Source organism: Notamacropus eugenii, chromosome 2, assembly GCF_028372415.1.
Source record: "Notamacropus eugenii isolate mMacEug1 chromosome 2, mMacEug1.pri_v2, whole genome shotgun sequence".
In the NCBI taxonomy this organism is placed as follows: Eukaryota; Metazoa; Chordata; class Mammalia; order Diprotodontia; family Macropodidae; genus Notamacropus; species Notamacropus eugenii.
This window is the reverse complement of record NC_092873.1, coordinates 369,551,536-369,569,170: the sequence shown is the minus strand read 5'-3', so window position 1 is coordinate 369,569,170 and position 17,635 is coordinate 369,551,536. Positions and strand designations below refer to the sequence as shown.

The 17,635-nt window shown below is 41.0% G+C and overlaps 1 protein-coding gene across 13 annotated transcripts in view; it reads right to left on the bottom strand.

Annotated features, from left to right (window-relative positions):
* The window catches only part of MSI2 (musashi RNA binding protein 2), a 530,240-nt gene that overhangs the window by 406,717 nt on the left and 105,888 nt on the right, over window positions 1-17,635 (bottom strand). The window lies entirely within an intron of this gene.

Sequence of the window (17,635 nt, the reverse complement as noted above, 5' to 3'; positions counted from 1 at the left end):
CAATTCATTTCTAAATATTTCTATAAAAGACCAATATTACCCATCACGACAAGGTCCCTCTGGCACTCATTTCCTGTCTTCATTTACTCTTCTACCCTCTCTGTCTGCTCTTAGTCACACCCTTGGAAACTTCTACATGCTGGCAGAGTTGCAATGGCATGGAAGGAAGGGAGGGTTCCAGAACACTGTCTTAATAAGATCATTAGCAAAAGACCAAGAAGTCTGAGCACATAAAAAAAAAATCTCCCCTTCATGACTGGTAATGACATTTGTAACAATCCAGAAGAATTTCCATCTTTGGAAAGCCTCTGAGAAGGTTTTTCACCACCAACATGGCAAGGCCCGCATAATGTGCCTAGCGAGGTGTAGACTGAAAAAGCGTTCTTATGGTAAGTGACAAGGCAACTTCATTCCATGGAACGAGTTGGAAGGCCAGATTTGAATCCCAAGATCTGCTACTTCCTACCTTGGGCAAATCATCGCACTTTCTAGGCCTCAGTTTGTAAAATGGGGGAATGGGACTAGGTAAGTACTAAGATTCTTTTCTAACTCTATGATCCTATGATCTTATCAGTCTGGAACTGAACTTTTGGGAGAACTGAGACCTGGGCATTTCTTTTCATTTTGGTCTTCCTTCTTCTGCGGAATTCTATGTCCTCACCTGCTTCCCACTGTCATTCAAAGGAATACATTTATAATCCTTAGTCCAGCATTTTTACATGTAGGAATCAAATGAGTTAATTAAAAGAAGTAGCCACATTATATAAATGTTTGGTGAACTGAATTCTTTGTCCTGGAATAACAAGGAGCCTGGCATTAGCTGGTGAGGGGAAAAAAGGTGGTAGATCATGTCTATGATGACTTAAATCCTTGATTAAGACATATTCCAATCTATAAAAGATGTCCTTACTCCCACTTCTTAAAACCCTTAGCTTCCTTCAAGACATAAATAAGCCTGGTGCCTTTTCACATATCACCTAATCATTCATTCTCTCTTCCTCCACAAATTATCACATATATTCTTACCACTTTATATATGAAAAGAATGTAAACTCCTTGGGGGCCAGGATTTTCAGCTTTTGTTCTTGTATCCTTTATACCCCACGCAGAGTTAGGTTGGATTGAAAATTATTCATTTCTTAAGGAAAAATAAAGATGCTATCTAATGTGGCCACTCAAAAGCATTATGTCTGAAAGCTCAACTAAAAATTTTTTTAAAAATTTAAAAACCACTGGGTCATTAAATATATCTTGAAATAACATTCCTACCTTGGAGGGAGGGAAACATAAAAACAAAAATCCATCCCTCATACTTTACTGTTAACAACCAGTTTCAGAACATTAGTAACATCAAGTGAAAACACACCAGTCATTAACAACAGGTCTTGAGGGGATTACAACCTAAATAACTATCATTGGAACACGTAAGTTACTTAAACTAAAGTGGCTCCAGTTACTATGTTTGTAATTTGCATGGCTTCAGTCAGATGAGAATTCATTCACGTGGTACCTACCCTAGTCACTGAGTTTTCTTTTTCTTGAAAGACAGCAAGGTAACACAATAAAGTGCTCAGTGCCAGATTTAGAGTTAGAAAGTCAGACTTCAGCTCCTTGCCTCAGACACTTAGCTATGTGACCCTACATAAGTTATTTAACTTCTCAGAACCTCAGTTTCCTCATCTGTAAAATGAGGATTATAACAGCACCTATCTCCCAAAGTTGTTATAGGGATCAAATGAGATAACATGTAAAATGCCTTTGCAAACCTTAAGTCATTATATAAATGCTCTCATTATCATTAATAATAAAAACAATCCTTTCTCAGACAATTATTAACTGTGTAACCCTGATCAAGATCCTTAAATCTGAGTCTCAATCTCCAAAAACATTGAAAGTGGTGTGTCAAGTTTAAAGGGCTATAGAAATGCCAGTGTTGATGGTGATCAATGATAACGATGATGTATGTATGTGTGTGCACGTGCACATGTGCATGTGTGTGCATGTAGGCAGGTGAGAAGGGGACTCACACATAGCACTTGTAAGTAGTTCAGTTGCTTTCTCCTTGTAATTTCTAAGTTTATCTCTTTCTCATACCATAGCTAAAGAAATGTCAAGATAGAGCCATAAGGAGAGTCTTGCCATCTTAACCACTATCCTTCTCCTAATTCTTCTTTTTAAGTTTTGAGCACTTGTATAACACCCAACTATGAAGATTAAACTTACATGTTTTATCTTGGAGATGATAATCAGATAAAACTTATAACAAAGTTAATGGCACCTATTTAATAGGATGAATCACTATTATTGTGCTGGATGATAATTAGGTCATTTACTATATAAATGGTAAGCAATTCATAAAAATTGAGATAATTAGTACTACTTCCACACAGCCAAGACAAACTTGGTTTTTCCTTCTCACTTCAATTTTTTCCAATATCCCTTATCAACTTTAAAGGCTTAGTTTTCCCTGATACTACCACAGTTCTCAGAGACTCAGAATACTCACATGCATTAAAAGAGATCTTTTCCCTCTAACAATTGGTTCATGTACCCTTGATATGTATACACAAATACATGCACCCCATGCCCCCTAGAAATGAGCTTTCCTCTACTCTGTGTATATGCATTATTTTGTCACTGTAATCTCATTACCATCCCTCACCTGAGGAGCATATGGACTCCCAGTTCCCTGTTCCTCCTTCCCAGTCTAATGTCCTAAATAAGGAGGGTTTAAGATTGAAGTAACTGTGAGTCTAAAGCTGTGAAGTACTTACTGCAGTATTATATATCATGGTCACCAAAGCAGGGGGTAGAAAAAAGCTGAGAAGATACATAGAGAAAAACAAGAAAGGCCTCTGGATCTCTGGCATCTGGTAGTCTTTGGAAGTGGGGCTTCTGCCCAGACACTTCACTGTTCCTTCCGAGCCAAGTTTCCCAGCCTTCCTAAAATGACTGAAGTAAATTTAACCTTAGGGATATTTCAGAGGCATAAGCCTAAGAAAGTTCTTCCTCCTTGATGGAAATTCCTTCAATAGGAGAAAAAAGTCTATAAAAATATAAGCCATTATAATATTATATATTATAGTTATTGAGATTATATATTATCTACACAAATAGGAGTTTTTATAATAAAATACAGGGAACTTTCCGATGAGACCTCAGTAAACATCTTGTTCACAACTGCCAGGATAGTGCAATTCAAGAAAGGGAACCATTTTGGAAAGAGTACTTTGTGTTACTAGGAAGCTCAGTTAGTGGCTAGTGGAGAAGTGTAGAAAATGCATGGAATCTAAGCTCCTTGAGGAGAAGCACTGCTATGTTCTTTGTCTCTGTACCCCTACTGTTTAATAAATGCTTGGGTTACAGGCAGTTTGGCTGGGCATGTTTGCTGAATCCCTGCTTTCGTTAGTTATGTTCTACTCATATATCACCATGCATCTTTAGCATCTAGAAAATTAAAATAAAAACATAAAAACATAAAATTAAAATATAAGATATATTAAAAAATCAGGATGATGAAAAACCCTTCTCTCCTCTTGGGAGAGACGTGGGGAACTACAGGAAGAGAATGCTGAACTTGCTCTCGGGTATATTCAGCTTTATTTAACTATTTTTCTTGGTTACATGGCAGGACTCAGTAAGAGAAGGCATATTGAGAAATACCCGCAGTATAAAAAAAAGCATCACTAAAACTTGGTTAAAGTTTTTTTTAAATGGAACAAAAAGGATGATTTCAATGACAGATTTGCAGAAACAATAGAGAACAATATTGACTAGTGGCCGCCTAATGAAGAAATCTGTTGCTGGTGTTAATAACGCTGGCACGTTTTCCACCCAGATCAACACTACTCAAGACACAAGCATAACTCGTGTTTATTCAGTGATATGAAGATATGTCAGAGAATGTTTGAGGGAATATCTGATTACTACAGCAAACAAAGTCAAGTACCCAGGAAAATGTGTTCTGTACTCCTGCGTGTGTTCTCAGAGGGATCGTTTCTAATGGAAATTAGTGTGAAATGTTCAGTGGATGGCCTTAACCAGGTCCATTCAATGAGTCGGCCTCCTCTCATTCAAGGACATGGGTGACCCTGATTCCCATGTTTGAAATCTTTTCATAGAAAATACAGAAAAGGTCCCTTTTGCCAGCTGGAGAACCATTAGCATTTTTAAAAAGTAAGTTCTTTTAAAAGATCACCTGTGGAAAAATATGTGACATGATGGGCTCAAAGAATAGGTAGGGCCAGAGTACAGGGTCAAAAGATCTCCAAGGTGTTCTCAGGAGAGCCTAAATTTCATAGGCCAGTTAAGAACTCAATGCCGAAGAAATTAATGTTAGGTAAAAGGTCAAGTCCCATGGCAGTCATTATCGGAACAAAGAAAAAGCTCTGTATAAGAGATATTTCCAAACCTCAATCAGTCACCTACTTGTTGCACAGCATCATTACTACTAGTTAGGACAAAACCACAAAACATGAATCAGGGCTGACCCTTGGAATTTGTTTTGATGGGGTTTTATTTGATCTTGATTTTATTTGATGGGACTGTATTTGATTTCTGATCCCCCTTCATTATAGGACACTCTGTCTTTCTACATTGTGCTTTGTACCTGCTAAAGCTATGTCTGGGACATTCTCCTTCCTCCCCTCAGCATTGCTTTTCCTGGATTTCTTCCAGACTCATTTTAAATTGGACTCTCTGTAGGCTTTCTTGATCCTTACCCCACCCCTGCTTGCAGGATCTTCCTCAGAGGCTCTATCATCTAGTTAAACTGTATATGTGTATCTATTATGTATGGATATATGTGTGTGTGTGTATGGACACACACCTATATACCTATAACTATATAACGTATAAACTGTATATTTACATAAACTGTATATATATGTATTTGTGGGGCGGGGGGAGGGAGGGAGGGAGAGAGGGAGGCAGAAAGAGAGACAGAGAAACCTTGTTATTTCCCTATTAAAATGTGAGCTCCTCGAGGGAAGGGGAGAGTGTTTTATCTTTCCCCAGCACTTAGCATGGTGCCTGGCACCCAGCCTGCTGACTGACTGCTCTCCCCTTCCTCAAATCATCATCCATATAGTTATCTGTTTCTTCTCCTATTCCCTCCCCACAGTCTCCCAACAAGAGAGTATTTTCCTTTCCTTTTTTTTTAAATGCAGAGATGAAAACATTAGGAAGGTCAGAAAGAAGCGTAAACAAACAGCACAACTTTGGACTCTCCAGGTTAAATTTATTATATATTTAAAAAGAAAAATGAGCTGTACTGAACGGAGAGCAATAGCTCTCTTCTTTTTTGGTTCTGTTTTGTATATAGAAATGTCCATTTTATTTCATGTTTTTAAAGTTCAGGATAAAACTAAATAATTTTCTTTTCAAAATTAAATGTTTGTTAGAGCAGACTGGACCCAACCTAGTGCTGTGTCGAGAACCAAGATGCTTTTATTCCATTGACTCTAATGCCTATTTTACTAGGTTAAAAAAAAATCCTTGGTCATATTCAGAGTTGGAAGGGGTCACAAAGGCCATCTAGTCCAATCCCCTTTGCATTTTACTGAGACCCAGGGAGATTAAATGGCTTGCCCTCAACTCACATAGGTTTGCCAAAGTATAAGAGGGAAGATTTGAACCTGGTCTTCTGACTCCTGAGCCAGTCCTCTTTCCACTGTACCTCCTGCCTTATGGGTTTTCTGGATCAAAAGGAAGAAATGTAGCATCTCTCACAACCAACTGAGATTTGACTGAAGATTATATGTACATTATTTTGAACAAACTGGCAGATTCTGCCTCGAAAAAGACTTGCTTTGGTACAAAATCATTCCTGCTGCTGCTGGCACTCTTTTTCTGAGTTCTCTATTAGACTGGGAGATCCTTGAGAAGTTTTAATGATTTTTTTTTTAAAAAAATCTGTCACTTTGCAATGATTTCTCCTGATTTGTCCTTCCAACATAAGAATCTTTGTTTACCACAAAGATAGCTAAGAAAACCATATCAATGCCACTAGCCTGTCTGGCGACGTATGTATGTCTCATTCTGTACCTATGGTCTACCGCCTCTCTACTGAGAGAAGGATCTGTCCACTTCTCTGAACTAAAAGCATTCATATACTTTTCCCAGTGCAAACTGATCTCCCTGGGAATGATCTCTTACTTTCCTTCAAATGATCTTTGAAATCTATCAAATCCCATTGATCTAATTAGATAGTTAGTCCTGAACTCTCATGGTTTACCTTACCCTCAAAGGAAACAACACTTCTATATGTCTCATCTCCCCACTAAACTGTAAGCCCTGGGGAAAGTGGGAGCTATGTGGTACTCTCCACAGCACCTTAGAAACTTTGGTATAGAATTAGTACTTGGGAAATACATACTGGATGAAGAAGGTATATGGAGCTCCTCAATTTTCTCTTCTTGTACCTTGTCTTTATTGTTACCAGTCTCATAGGTCTACAGAGTTGCATAAAATAACCAGATGAGATGCTCAGAAATTGAAACATCTCATCTGCAGCTACATCATCAAATCAGCCAGTTAACTTGATCCACACTCCATTTCCTCATCTTTAAGATGGGGTCAATATTATCCAGTCCCTGGACCTATCTCAAAAGTTTAATATGAAGGAAGAAAAAAACAACCCACTGAATTCAACTGAGTAACTGAAACCATATTTTTGATACTAGATATAATGGAAAACACTGCCTTGAAACTAGAATTTGTGAGACAAGAATGATCTTTTGCTCAAAGGTATGAACTTAGGAAAGGGATAAAGGTCAGAGAACTTTCATACCTTCTTGAACCTGAATCCTTTATATATATATATATACACACACACATACATATATACATATATGCATACATACACATATGCATATATATATACATATACATATATATGTATGTATGTATGTATTTACTTATCTCTGAGAAGCAGCCCTGGCATAGCAGACAGTGAGAAGGCCTCAAAGCTTGGAAGTCCTGGGTTCAAGTGCTATCTCTGACACACACAGGTGTTCTGAGCCTAGTCAAGGCTCATTTAATCTCTCAGTACTCTAGGCAACTAAGACTATAAACTAAATGGGAAAAAGATGCCAACTAACCAGCATTGGTGGAGGGAGTTTCCTTATGGAGGAATTCACTATTATCAACATAATCACAATCTACCCCCACTCTCCAGAAGACTCAGAGGGGGCTGATCACACTGAGTCAGAGCTTTTTCCTGGGCCAAGTTCCAGAACCTGGTAGCTAGATGCCTCTTCTTGGGGACCCATGGGTAGACAGTTGCCCATACTAGTTCTTTTCATATTATTGTGAAGAAAAGAGGCAAGAGGTACATATTCTGGATGGGAATACATCAATAATAATAAATATCATGAAAACACTGAGTTTTTAATCCAGCCCAACCAGCAAGGTCTGTCAAAATCCTAAAATTATTCTGGACACTTAATTCTTGAGCATCTGTTTTAAAATGCTCTCATTAAGAGCCTTGGACATATAAGGCTCAAGAGACCTAGGCACTAATACCGCTCAGTCACCTTGGATAAGTCCCTTCATTCCTCAGAACCTCAGATCCTCCTTTGTAAAATGAGGAAGCTGGACCACATGCCCTCTAAAGGTCTTCCACATAGTTACCATTCTCTGAATCTTGAATTGGAATTCTATGAATGAAGTCTGAACAGTTCCTTTGGGGCTCTGAAACAGGGAGATATTCGAATCTCAGAGCCTTTCCATAGACACACCTCTAATTAATGACTTAGGTGTTTCTCTGCTAGAGCATCAAGGTGTTTATAATGAGTCCTGTCCTACCCAACTCCTAAAATGATAATATCCCTAAAGCTTTATTTTTTCCATTCTACAAATTGAGGCCATCAATTTGTATATTAGATCAGGGAGAAAGAACTTCTGGTATCATAGGGATCCCAGATGTAGGGCTGTAAAGGCTCTTTCACACATTTTAGGCCAATCTCCTTCTTTTACACATGTGAAAACTGAGGCTCACCTAGGTTCCTTGAATTGCCAAAGTCACATAGGTAAGTTGCAGGGTCAGGAGTCCCTCATTCTGTCCACTGCATTACTTTCTATCCTAGTCAGTATATTCAACTGGGGAGGTAAACAGAGTTTCCAAACTGTCTCCCAGGGCTTATTTCTCCTGCTACAGTGAGGACAGGATGTCCACATCCCAAGGAGGTGTTTGCCAACATCCCTCAGATCCACATCAAATATAATTTTCAAACCAATTAGCTCAAAAAGCATCCAAACCAAAGCAGAGCCTTCCACATTCTAATTACCAGGCCATCCCATTCAATTCCTAATGAGAGGAGAGACAAAGGCGGTATGGGCGTTAGGGTCTACTTCAAGAATTCTTTTTTCCCTTAGAAAACAGATCCTGCTTTGTTCTGCTTAAAACACCAATTATTCTGCTCCCTCTAACATGCAAATAAGCTGAGGAGAGGGCAGGCAGCAGAGGCTCCCCCCGATCCACAGCAAGTTTGAATGAAGGGGAAAAAGAGAGAGGGAAAGGGAGAGAAGGGGGAGAGGAGAGGAGAAGTAACCCTCTTGGGGCTTTCAATTCCAAGTACTTTGTACTCTGATAAGGCTCTTTTCAAAGGGCTTTTTGTATTATCTATAGCAGTTCTTATGAGCAGCAATTTTGCTACTATCCCCTTCCTGCCCCCCAGCCAAAATAGCCCATTTCAGGGACACAATATAAGCAAAGGAGAGCGAAAGTAGCCAACAATGGTGTTTACACATAGCTCCTAGTTGTTACAAACACCCTACCAACACCATAACACAGGGAAATGCATGATGTTACTGTACCATGGGGACAGGAGAAAGATGATGGCACAGCATGGTGATGATGGGAGAAAAGAATGCTTGTTGTATGTGGAGTCCTTCCTTGCCTCTCTGTGCCTTTGTTTCTCCAGGTGTAAAAGGAAGGAGCTGACTGACCTCTAAAGACCCCTCCAGCTTGAAATCTAAGAGCCTACGAATTCTACCACATAATTCAGTTCTGCAAGCAACACAGTGCCTTAGGGATGGAGGCTGCAGCCCAGAACTAAGAAAAGTACCCACAGGAGGGAAAGGGACTAGTCTGAAGCCTCCAACATCTCTGGATGGGGTTTGTGAGGGTTTCTGCTTTTATTTTAGGCAGTAAAGTGTTGAACTTGGCATCAGGAAGACATCACATCCAAATCCTACTTCAGACACATTAATTTTGTAACTGATTCTCTGGGACTCAGTTTCCTTATCTTGAGGAAATGAGGGCATTGTACTTGATATAAATTGTGTTGTGTGTTGGACTGGGTGACCTGCGAGATTCCTTCCTGTTCTAAATCTATGGATGACATGCCTTAACACCTCTGTCCCTAACTTAAGAGAAATTTTAAGTGAATATGTTGTGAATTTTTCTGAAATGCCCCACTCCTATCACCTCCTTCCACCAAGGGCATCCACCCTTGGCTCAGAAGTTCACTGGAGACCCATGCTCCTATACAAGAAACAAACACAAATTCTGGTCCAGAGTTTTCACTCTGTTCACAAGCTCCCCTCACGTAAGGAGCTAAGTGGAAACACACATTGGCCAAGGCACCAAGGACGTCATTAATTCATTCATGCACTCACAAATATTTGGTGGGCAAGGCACTGTGTCAGGTCCTGGGAGGATACAAATCTGAACAAAACCATCTCTGCCATCAGGTAACTAAGAGTCTACTAGGAATGATAATAAAGACACAAAAATAATTATAGTAAAAAGCAGTGTGACCAATATGTCATTAACAAAGGGGACCAAGTGTGGTAGCAATAAAAAAGACTTTGACTTTGCTTGACTTTGGATGATCAAGAAAGGCTTGGTTTAAAAAAAAGAGAGAGAGAGAGAGAGGGGTTTAAGCTGGAATAGTGGCTAGCTTTTATTCACACGCACATGTAAATAAAATTTACCCCTCTCAGCAGGCACCCTGTGATACTGGTGCTGTTATTTATCCCCATTTTACATATATGTGAAGAAATGGAGTCTGAGAGATTTCAAATGACTTGGCCAGGGTCACAAAACCAATAAGGGACGAGGCTATATTTGAACTCAAGTGATCCTGAGTGCTCTATCTACTGTTCCACTTAGATCTGCCAGACCATGGGGGTGAGAACCACTTCCCCATTTGCTTTTTTGGCCAAAGATTTTAATGAACATTTGTTGAACTAAATTTACTTTGAAAATGGACAGGATTGAGATCCACTGAGATTGAGGGTGGGGAGAGACATGGCCTGAGCCAAGGCAAGGAAGCAAGATAGCACAAGGAACAATTAGGGTTGTCCAAGGGCAATGGCCTTCCCTTATGACCTGTGGAGCCTTGGGCAAGCCACCTGACTTTTGGGGCCTTAATTCACTTATCAATAAAGTGCACTAGATAACCACTGTTGCAGTAAAAACAAAACCAAACAAAACCACAAAAACAAACCTTGCTTTTCTGTCCTGGTCTTTTCCACAGTCACACTCTTTCCCCTCCATATAGCCCTCCTCCTTTTTACTGCTTCTCACGATTCTGCCTCTCGTCGACCCGCTTACCTGGAAACGTTTATATCTGGTACATTCCAGGCTAGCAAAGGGGCAGGTCCCTAGCTGATTGGCAGCTCCTCAACACGAACAGGTGAGGGAACAAATCAGACCCTCTTGAGCCAGATCTTCTCCCTTCCAATAAAACATCTAAACAATTCTCATGACTGAGTAGTCCTGATCTTACAAGTTGATATCATGGACTGACCACGAAGGGTTAATAAACTATGATGGAATCCTCCCAGTCATGGTCTTGGGCCTGACCTTGAGACAGCCCGAGTTGTATCCCTTCTCCAGGTTGCACCCTTTCTCCGGGTTGCACCCCTTCTCCGGGTTGTTTCAGTGTGCTAATCCCAACCCTTGGGTGAGAAATGTTGGCAGCCTACTCTACTTTGGAGATATTTGTCCCAGTCACATATGCGAATTTGGAATTGTGTCCATCCTGGCCCCGGGGTAAAGATGCAAGGTCAGAGGATCTGGGTTAGAGACCTAACTCAGCTACTAACCCTGTGGAACCTTGGAAAAGTCATCCCCTTCTCTGGGCCTGAGGGTCCTCACAGGGAATGGATGAATGAACATGTCCTATGAGCTAGGAACCATGCCAAGCACTGGGGGCACAAGTAAAAGCAAGCAAGACAGTCCCTGTCCTCAGGAAGCTGACATCTTAAAGGAGGAAGACAATCCACAAGGGGAGCTATGGTTCAGAAATGATTAGGAAATTGTGTGAAGGCCTGGTTCCAAGTAAGAAAACACACACACACAAAAAACCAACCAAACAAACAACAAAAAAAAACCAAAACATGGTGAGAGGATGAGGAAGGAAGATGCTGGCATGGCAGAGAAGTGACGTGGAGATCTGATCCTGCACCAGACAGAACTTCTTATAGTGGGACTACAGATGTAGAACTAGAAGGAACCTCAACGGTCACTGAGGCCAACCCTCTCTATAATCCATTATAAGAAACAGTTCATTCCATTTTGTTTTTGTATTACATTAATTGTTAAGAAATCCTTCCTTATTTTGGGCTGCCTCCCTATGATTTCCAACCACCCACTAGCACTAGCTCTGCTCTCTAGAGCCACACAGTCTTAATGAGGAAGCAATGTGCCATTGCAGAGAGGACACTGGCTTTAGAATCATAAGGCCTGGGTTCAAGCCCATATAGCTTAGTGCAAGATCAGTTCTGTTCCTGGAAAACAGAAGATGAAACATAATTCTCTCCTCTTGGTAAAGAGGTAGAGAACTCTTGGTGTTGGCCATCGAATACTTTCATGCTTATGTGGCTGAAGCTGTTTTTCTTTATTATGGTGGGTAGTGGTCTATAGCACCCGAAAAAATTTACAAAATAAACACAGCCTGAGACGATAAAGAAAGAATGCTGAACCTCGAGCTCAAGAGAGTTAGGTTCGAGCTTGACACTTAATAGCTATGTGACCCTAAGCAAATCACCTTCCCTTGTGGGCCTCAGTTTCATCAGCTGTATAATGGGGATACGAATATTTACACTCTTTGCCTCATTGTATTGCTGGGAGGAAAGCTGTCTGAAGATCTCAAAAGTGCTGCATAACTGTGAATCATTCTTGTTAAGTAAGAAATCTGGGGCTGTTTCAATAAAAAAAAAAAAAAAGGAGAATGGCTGCTTACACGAAACTCTCAGAATGCTGGTTGGCCATCCAGGATAATCCTGAATCAACTGGAAGGGCAATGACCTAGATCTGCTGACAGCCCAGAGGCTGCCGGATGCCCGATGTGAATGAACAGCTCAGTTCAATCCAGGCTGGGGAGGAGCCTGCCCCACATCCAGACACACACTCCGCCTGATCGACAGCTCCAAGGAATACCCTATAATCTGCATTTATGCCATTTGTCTATTTGATATCTAAAATACAGATATTTGCATCATTTATTTAAACATTCATGAATTTCCCTAAAAGCCACAAAGAGAAATATCTGATCTCCCTCCCTCCTCCCTCCCCACTTCTTTAAAAGCTTCAAAACCTAAGCATGGCACCAGTGACATGCCAAATTGATCTGTACAGTCTCTTTAGAGCTCTGTTGTTTTAAGCACAAATAAAAACCTTCCAAGGTCAAAGGAAGAACCTGGCAGCTGGGTCCCCCTTTTCATGTCTTCAGATCTTCTAGAGGTGACAGACAGCAGAGGGTGGGGGTTGAATGTCAGGGAAATAGAACAGAAAGTCATGGCTTCACTACACACCCCACATTATCTGCTTTGTAACTCAGTTACTCAAACAAAAACCACAATGTGGAATGAGGTGGGGGAGGGAAGTTATGTCAAAAAATATATGGAAAAGAAGTTTAGGTAAAACCTAAAATCATGAGACTTCAGAGATGAACAGGATCCTCTGGGATCAGGGAAACATCTTGAGGCAATTGTGAGAAGGGGGGGTGATATCCATCAAACCTAAAGTACCTGTTGTTGTTCAGTTGATTAGTCATGTCTGACTCTTTGTGACCCCATTTTGGGGTTTTCTTGGCAAAAATGCTGGAGTGGTTTACCATTTCCTTCTCCAACCCCTTTTACAGATAAGAAGACTGAGGCAAATAGGGTCAAGTGACTTGCCCAGAGTCACACAGCTAGTTAGTGTCTGAGGCTGGATTTGAATTCAGTTCCTCCTAACTCCAGGCCTGGCACCTCTGCACTATGTAGCTGCCCCTACAGTACCAAAAGAAAGTCCATCTGCTCCCTGGACCTGCACCATCAAGGGTCATGACCAGACAACTTATTTCAGCACTAGATTTAGACTCAGAGGTCCTGGTTCAAATCCTGACCCCACTATGGTCAGATAAGCTCTCTAGATTTTAGTTTTTCTCATCTGCAAAATGAGAGTGAAAGGAAATGAGTCTGAACCAGACGGCCTCTGAAGTCCCTTCATACTCCAAGTCCTAAGAGCCTATGATTCATTTACACTGTCACAAGTACCTCATAGGAAAGATCGATCCTGCCACATACACTGAGCATACAGTAAACTGCAGTGGGTTCGGCTGAATCGTGTGGGCTTTCTGCCTACTTACTGTGTAGAGGGTACTACATTGGGAGGCAGCAAACCTAGATGGAAATCAAAGCTCTCCTTACTCCCTGTGTAACTATGGGCACGTCACTTTCTCTCTCTGATCCTCAGCTTCTTGATCTGTAAAATAGAGATGCTTATACTGCCTCACCCCACCCCTAGACACATGTCCCTTCTGTGACTGCTTCCTCATCACCACCATCATCACTACCACCCAAAGCAAAACAAAATAGCTCTGAAGTTTGGCTGGCTTAGACCCCAAGCAGTTTGGTTTTTACTCTACCCCTCTACCCCCATCATGGTAACATCAATTTAGAAGGTTCATTTTCTGGTTCTTTCTCTCCAAATAAGCAGAAACAATTGGATCTGATCCGGAGTAGAAAAGGCCTCAAATCATATCCCCAAGGTGAAGCTGGCACTTACAGACTAAAACACATTATTTTCAAGAAATAGTGTCTTTTAAGAGACTTAAGTAAGCTAATAGGGACAGGAAGGGCAGAGGGATTAGCCGGGACAGAAATAAAGGAAAGGGAAAAGAGATTCTGCAGGCTGTGGTCCTAAGATGGCTAAACCACATTGATGAAATATTTAAACTATCACTACTTAAGGGGTGAAGTTTAAAAGAGGGAAGTTAGGTGACCGAGCAGATGGGTTTAGAATTAGGAAGACTCATCTTGAGTTCAAATCTGGCCTCAGATACTTCTTAACTGTGTGACGCTGGGCAAGTCACTTCACCCTATTTTCCCTTCGTTTCCTCATCTGTAAAATGAGCCGGAGAAGGAAATGGCAAACCACTCTAGAGTCTCTGCCAAGAAAATCCCAAAATAGGGTCACAGAGAATTGGACAGAACCGAAAAGCTGGAACAATGACAAAATGGTTTAAAAATCATTCCCAAAAGACAATTTTTGTCAACAGATGCTTATAAATGTATATATCCCCCCCCCCATACACACACACACAGAAAGAGTTTTCCCTAAAAGTTTGTTCTTGGGGATATCTGAGAACTCAAGATGGCACTGACATGCTGACAAAGGATGATACCATCTATCTTTTATTCCAGTCAGAGAGAAGACGCTGGAAAGACAATCTCTTCTATTCTTCTACCTACCACCTTTCACAGTCACCATACAGCTGGGTCATAAGATTCAGATTCACATTCCATATTTCCACTGGACTGGAGACAGTTACCATATTTCACATAATTATAACTTCAAAAAATACAAATCAGAATACATGTGACTGCTCCAGGGGATTCATTATTTGCACTAATTGAGGCTGTCTTTTAATAAGTGACAGAGAAGGGTAAAGAGGAAACAACAACACTAGATTTGAAGTCCATTCAAAATTCGCTTCTGATATGTACTCAGGCAGGTCACTTGACTTTCGAGGCTTCAGTTTCTTCACCTGAGAAATGGGTACAGTGACACATCGTAGGGTTGTTGTGGGGAACACAGTAGACTCTGTGTAAAGTACATTGCAAATCTTACAATGCTATATTATAAATGAGTCAATTAGTATGATCATGATACCCCTGCCTACTAAATACTTCCTGAAAACATTCCTGTGAGGTAGGTAATTACCACCTAAGACTGGTATTAGGAGAAACCAGGAAACTATTTCTAGGCTCTTGGCACTCTCTCTGGTTAGTCCCCATTTCTGGCATACTCTCCCTCCTCCATTCCAACTACAGACCTTCCTGGCTTCCTTTAAGTCCCTATTAAAATCCCACCTTCCACAGGAAGCCTTCCCCAACCCTTCTTAATTATAGTGTCTATTTATCCTGCACATAGATTCCTTCTATGTATTTGTCTGCATGTTGTCTCCTACGTTAGACCATAAGCTCCCTGAGGGCAGTAAGTCTTTTGCTTTTTACATACCTAGAACTAATCGCAGTGCCTGACACATATGAGATGCTTAATAAATGTTGACTGACTGACTAAATTAGCTTCAGAGTCCCTGCAGCAACTTCTATTGCTCCCAGGGGTCTGACGCCCTCATGTGACCTCCACTATGGACTGTCTTCTCCCCCAGGCATAGTCTTTTCCTCTTCATCTTCTTTTTAGCAACAGGTACTCAGTTTATGGCAAATTACTAAGAAGGTAAGTAACCCAAAGAACTAATGTGGAACAATGTGGTAATGAGTATCAGTGTGTTCATGAGGGAGCTAACCACCCCCACCCCAAACATCACAGAAAGAACACTGAATTTAGAGTCAGACGATCTGAGTGTGAGCCCTGTTTCTGTCATTTGCTTACCTGTGTAATCTTGGGTAAGTCACTTCTCATCTCTGAGACTGTTTCCTCCCCTGTAGAATTAATGGTTTGCACTAGGTGGCCTCGGAGGTACTACTATCCAACTCTAAATCTATGGTCCCAGATAACACATCCATTCAACAATCTTTCTAAGGACAAGGTCAAGGCTGTGCCTTCAATGTGTAGCAGATGCTACAGCAGGTCAGATGAGGAGATGTTCTGAGTGATCAAAGGCTTTTGGCATCTCTCACACCCCAACATATAGGGCTGGTCCCAGTGGCACTATCATATTTCAAAATCATCTCTCATTTGGTATTTTGCTCTGATTAATTTCTAACCCAATCTGAAAAGGAAACTAAATGAGCCATTTATGGAGGAACAAGGGCTGTGATACACTGATGTGCCATTCTTAAAAACTGGATGCAGGTGGGGCTGGGAGCACATCACACACCCAGGCTCCCAGGCTCTGGCACTGACAACTCTTGCTGGTTGCCAAGTTAGCAAACACAACCAGAATGCTCGCCAGGGAATCTCAATTCTCCCGAGCATCAGCTGCTGAGCAACTGCAGCAAAGTATCCTGAGGATTGAGTTAGCCCAGCTCTAGGGAATACCAAGCCCCAAGCAAGAAGCCAGAAGTGAAAGAAACCAAAGAGATCAAAGAATGAGGAAAAGGACCAACATGTACAAAAATATTTAGAGCAATTTTTTTTTTGGTTATATCGGAGAACTGGAAGCCGAGGCAGGTGGCGAAGGTGTGTGTGTGTGTGTGTGTGTGTGTGTGTGCGCGCACGCGCAATATCCCCTCCATCAATTGAGGAACAGATGAATGAATGATGGTACATGAAATGGAATACTAGGGTGCTATGAGAAGGATGAAGATTTCAGAGAAACATGAGAAGACTTCTACGAACAGAGGCAAAGTGAAGTAAAAAGACCAGAGGAACAGTTTATACCAGGAGTGCAGCATCTGCAGCCTCAAGGCCACATGTGACCTTCTAGGTGCAGCCTTTTAGCTGAGTCCAAGTTTTAGAGAACAAATCCTTTTGTTCTATGAAGTTAAAGGGCTGCACTTGAGGACCTAGAGGGCCATATCCAGCCTTGAGGCTGCAGTTTCCCCACCCCTGGCTTATACAATAACAGCATTATAAAGAAATTGAAAAGACTTAGACCACCGCTCAATGTAATAACCACAATTCTGGAAGATCTACAATGAACCACTCTATCCACCTCCTAACAAAGAGGTGATGGGCTCAAAATGCAATATGAGATATATTTTTGGATGTGGCCAGTGCAGGCAATTTGTTTTCCTTAATTATGCATGTCAGCTACAAGTGTTTTGCTTTTCCTGCTTTTTTATCCCCAAAAGGGGAATGGTACAGGTTTTTGGGGGTATTTTTGTTAACTAAAAAAAATTTTTTTTAAATATTTTTTTAAAAGAATTGAGGGAAGAACATAAGAGATTAGTAGGGTATATAGCAGGGAGAAATCGAGTGCCAGCATTTCTCTGAAGGAAGTATTGTTATATCAGCTTTAACGGGTTGCAGGGGTGGTCATCAATACTGGCAGGGCCCGTACAATTAAAAAGACCACGAAATGAAAGGGTGTGTGGTGGTGGGGAGGGTGATTTTAAATGGCTTTATTCCTAGGAGACTCTCTGAGGTCTATTCTAGATATCAGCCCTAGAAAAAGTAGGAGATCCCTTTATAGGCTGCAGTATTCATTGAAAGAGTCCAGTGAAAGTTCCCAGTTCTTAGCAGAGCATTTAAACTGTCTCTAAACTGGAGTTATTCAGGTTAGAGAAG